The following is a 5,244-nucleotide window of genomic DNA, read 5'->3' on the forward strand; positions in this document are numbered from 1 at the left end:
TCCATTGCATCGAGTGTAAAGAACCCTTATGTGCTCATTTCACAAGTTTCATGAAATTGTATGATTTTTACGTATTATATCAAATTGTGGGATTCTCACCAGCTATGTTCATAGCTAACTTTATTTTATACATACGTTACAGGTATAGCGATACGAGGATGAAGGTTAGAAGACACATAGCATGCTTATAGGATATTCAAAGAACAACTTATTGTTTCATTTATTTATTTGTTTATAACTTGTATTATTTGATAAACTTGTGTTACATGATGATTTAAATGAAATAATGTTATTATGGTCACCTAATAGTGTCACGTGTGTTTGAGCAATCTGTACGTCATACTCAGACGTTTCGCTTTAGCCGGGGTGTTACAGCCGAAGGCTAGGGTTCCGGCGGCAATGAGGAGAAGAGAGGAGGAAGATGAGACGACCAGAGTAGGAGGCGGTGATGGTCTCGGGTTTTTGTTGGTATCTGGTTTATCGAAGGTGGTGGTGGTGAATCAATGGTGGAATAAGGTGGATTCAACTTTTTTCAAAAACTTACAGAAGGAGACAAAAGCATGGTGAAACATCACGGAGGAGATGGTTTTCAAGGAGACGATTTTGGTATCAAAACTCACGGGCCAGACAGATTTCCTTTAAAATCTCACAGGTGGGGTCAGGCTTTTAACACGTGTCAGAAAACTATTGGACCTCGAAAACTATTGGCGGGAATCCAAATCTATCGCCCACATGAGTTTTCATTGGATTATTTTGGAAAAATTTTCAAATTTTGGATTATTTTAAGAATTTTCTCTATTTAATATATAATAATCTAAAACTTGTAACTACCCTAATAACTGTAAGCCGTGGCCCTAATTTGATTATACATTCCAATAGCCCCTTGTAGTTGAAGCGGAAAGAAGTCCGAAGCTCAGACTGAAAAACAAATAAAACATTAAAAAAACACGATAATAATAAGCTTTGTTCTCGGTCCACAACTTGGAAGTCTAAACTTTGGCTATTCATAGCCTTCAGATTCATTGATTATGTAGTTCTGGAAGGGATGCAGTGGAGTGGAGGACCGTAGTCTTACAAAGGAGCGGTGGTTTGAACGTGGTTAGGTGACTAGGCGAGGTGAAAGAACCACTGGATCTCATAAACCAATGGCTTGCGGGTTTTTTTTTTTTTTTTTTTTTCATTTAAACATGGTTAAAAAGAATAACTATATAAACACGAAAGAAAATATTAACAACACAATTATTACAATTATGACTTGAATTCTATTCTAGATGAAATAGTTTTATTGTTGATCAGTTTTCATGAAAGTAATAGAAAAGATGATAAATATTAAATATGTGAACATGTTATGGCAGGGAGAGCAGCATCCGCAGCAGGGTATGACGTAGTCGACATGCTTGTCATCTTAATCGAGTTCCCTTTTAGGATGTATAGTTAAGGATGATGCTAAGGTTATTGAGAGGAACCCGGTTTTAAGAGAGAGGAGGCACACAGAATTTTTATATGCGTTTGATTAGGTTATGATATTAATTTATTATCTTTATATACACCCAAGGGAAAAAGCTAACCAATATATAGCAATGTATAATTAATATTTTGATCTAATATTATATAAATAATTATAGCGACTACATATAAATAAATGGATATTAATGTCTATTCTTAGATTTATAACATATGGGATATGTTTGATATGCGTCTCTGTTTATAGCTACTTTGGTATTAAATATGAATCTAATACACGCGTAGATATTAAATGAAAAGGGAAATAGTTATTTTAGGGTGTTTGGCATTTAACTTTATTCAAACCTTGACCCTGTCGATGCTCTTTTGAAGATTCGCATGTCTATGCATTATCTCGCATTTTTTTTACGCACTATTACATATTATTACATATGTGTCGTCAGAGTGAAACTACTTCTTAAAGTTTACGGGACATCAGTTTCACTACCACTAACCATTATGCATGCCTTAAATATATCTATAACTTGTGATATGTCATCTTTTACAATTGATATATCAATTGGAAAGTACCTAGGAATCATCGGTGATTGTCTATACAAAAATATGGCGTGAGTTATGAATTCACCGACTGTTATTACTGAGGGATCACAACATTTCCAAAATGTTGGCACCGAGGTATGTTTAGTGGCGAATTATCGAACTCTAGACTGTCGAAGGAATGCTGATGACATGATAGGTTTTTCACTAATAGCTTGTAACTCATAAATCCGTTGCTATATATATATATATATATATATATATTTTTAATATTATCAATAAGTAAATAAAACAATGATGAACTATCTAACTAGAGAGTGTTTGAGAAAGTTCATATTCTTCATATTTGTATTGCGTTGAGACAGATAGTTTTTGTTGTATATGCATTACATTACATTTGATACAAGAAAATATACAACCTACGTTTTTGTACATCAGCCCAATTTTCCCCAAGACCATCCATTTTTGGTTCCGTTTGATGAGAAAATAAATTAAGCGACCAGGCATACTCTTATCTACATGTTTGAATTGTATGACTTTGTGCATTTTACAATTCATACACAAAAGATACACGTTATTATCAGTTCATGACATGTAATAAAGATACATTTTGGAAACTTGATAACAAATTATATTGCAAAAGGTGACCATGTTTAAATGTGAACGTGAGCCCCCCCTCACTCCCACTTTAATCTCACCCACGTCATCTTATTATTATTATTTACTTTTTTCACTAACCACCCCATATTACCACCACCTTCACCCCTATAAATAAACAACCCCCGCCCCCAAACTTGTACAACCCATCTTCAAAACTAAGGTTTCCTTTAATCAAATTAACATTAATGGAAACCGAAAACAACAAAATCGAATAAATCCCATCTCCAATGACGCACTTGTCTTTCATGGCTTCACAAATTTGGCTCAGAATTGTGGCGGCTGCCTCCTCAATTGCAGCCGTTGTGTTGATGCTCAATAGCCGCCAGTCGAAGGTGCTGTACGGGACGAATCATGACGCGCGTTTTACCTACTCTCCTGCCTTCAAGTACGATGATTTTTATTTTTTTTTTTGAGTTGTTTACTTTTGTTAATGCTTACGTTACGGTGATGTTTTTTGGGAAAAAAAAAACGATAATGTTTTTTGAGTGGTTAACTTTGTTGCTTATGTTATGATGATGTTTCTAGGGAAAAAAACACTACTACAATGAATTTTTTTGAGTTCGTTAACTTTGTTGCTTACGTGACGGTGATGTTTTTTTGAAAAAAACAAAAAAACAAAAAACAAAAGCTAACATTCTTTTGATGAAGTTTCTTTGAGTGATTGACTTTGTTGCCTATGTTACGATGATGCCTTTTGAAATTAGAGAGAGAGAGAACCTACGAAGATGTTTATTGAGTGGTTAACTTTGTTGCTTACATTACGATGTTTTTGGGAGAAAAACGGCTAGCTACAAAGATGTTTTTTTTACGTGGTTAACTTTGTCTTACGATATAGTGATGTTTTTTTGAGTGGTTAACTTTGTTGCTTACGGTACGATGATGTTCTTTTAAGTGGTTAACTTTGTTGCTTATGTTACAATGACGTTTAAAAAAACACCTATGATGATGTGTGTTTGAGTGTTTTTTTTTTTTTTTTTCTGGTCGGTATTATAATATCTCAGTCATTATTTTTAACGAAACGATGATGCATGTGTTTTGAGTTCAGTAATTTGATTTGTTGCAGGTTTTTTACGTTCATGAATGCGGTTGCTTGTGCTTTGTCGGTGTTGTCGTTGCTGCCGGCTTTTAAACTCGGCAAGAAGTTGTCCAGCTCGATTAACTACTTCTATTTGTTCCTCCATGACCTGGTAATGTTTCGTTACGCACTCTTGTACAATTTATGCATGGGTTAATATATTTTAATTTATCATGCATTTAGTTATTACTTACAAGTTAGAGCTATCAATTACTATTTTTTAAGTTAGAAATTTTTAATGATTTATTTAAAGTTATAGATTTATTAAGACTGCTTTTTTACCTAATTTTTAAATCCTAAGATCTAGGAAAAAAACAGCATTTATTGGTTTTTGGCACAATGGAACATCCACTTCCCGTGGGGTTTTTGTACTTTACAACATTAATATTCATAAACTAATATTGTCTCATTTAACTTTTATTTTTTAAAATATATGGATTACACCGATTATTCTAATATATGGATTGAATTTTTAACCTACTTTTCACTCATAAGAAACCAAAGATTTTGTCTTCAATTATTTTGTGGATATTGTTTCATTACTCTTGTGGATTGTTGCTTAATGTTATTTGTTATGTGATTTAACTGATTACTATTTAACTTGTCTTTTGTATTCAGATTTTAGCAATATTGTTGGCCGCTGGATCTGGAGCCGCGACTACCTTCGCTCAAGTGAGCAAGTATAGGAATAGCCACGCGGGTTGGATGCCTGTTTGTGACAACTTTGGGAAATTTTGCCACAAAGCTGTTTTTTCCTTGATCTTGGGTTACATTGTTGTGTTTTGTTATTTCCTCCTTGCTATCATCTTCGCGAATAAATCGCGACAAATCCTGGTTTAAAGAAGTGGCATGTATCTAATGCACGTGTGAAATGACCTAAATGTCTTTTATGAATTATGATGATTTAATGATGTTAGTAACTTGTATTTTTCACCTTACTTTTAATGTTAAATAAAAGTGTTTATTGATTAATTAGTAAGTAAATAAATGTTTTGTATGTTTTTAATGAACCGAACTTAAATGCAATTCTAGCTCATTCCTTCTTAAGGCTGCTACAAGCTGATTCTATTTGTGCATGTAATGGAGGTGCCAACTTAAACATAAAGGGTGATTTATGTACTATATGGTCGATAAATATAGACGTATATTAATTTTGGAAGTTAGAAAACAAAATCTTATTTTTACACTTTGGGATAACTCTCCCCTTTCACGGGCAACTATCATAGGCACCTCCAATAACCCATATGTAGGTTTTTCAAAACAATGAAACATGCCATGTGCTTGCCCATTGCCTAAGAAATTATCAAAAACCTCTAGAAATGGTCTTAAAAAGTCAATTATAAAGACTGCTAGCGAGTTATATGCAAAAGTAACATTAATATTAATAATCTTATGGGCAAATTAAGACACCTCTTTTTTTAAGTAATTTACAACTTATAATACATAATGCACACATTATATAGCATGTAAGATAAGGGCAAACTTGTCAATTAAAAAATATATCTATA

General features: G+C 33.3%; 1 pseudogene across 1 annotated transcript; it reads left to right on the top strand.

Annotated features, from left to right (window-relative positions):
- Window positions 1–2,846: 2,846 nt before the first annotated feature.
- LOC143551521 (CASP-like protein 1F1) lies at window positions 2,847–4,712 on the top strand (annotated as a pseudogene). The gene is made up of 3 exons (XR_013138520.1): window positions 2,847–3,046; window positions 3,725–3,848; window positions 4,355–4,712. The product of XR_013138520.1 is annotated as a CASP-like protein 1F1 (transcript).
- The last annotated feature ends 532 nt before the right edge of the window (window positions 4,713–5,244 follow it).

Source organism: Bidens hawaiensis, unplaced genomic scaffold, assembly GCF_021521415.1.
Source record: "Bidens hawaiensis isolate Kalapana, Puna unplaced genomic scaffold, B.hawaiensis_p1.1 tig00001016_1, whole genome shotgun sequence".
NCBI lineage: Eukaryota > Viridiplantae > Streptophyta > Magnoliopsida > Asterales > Asteraceae > Bidens > Bidens hawaiensis.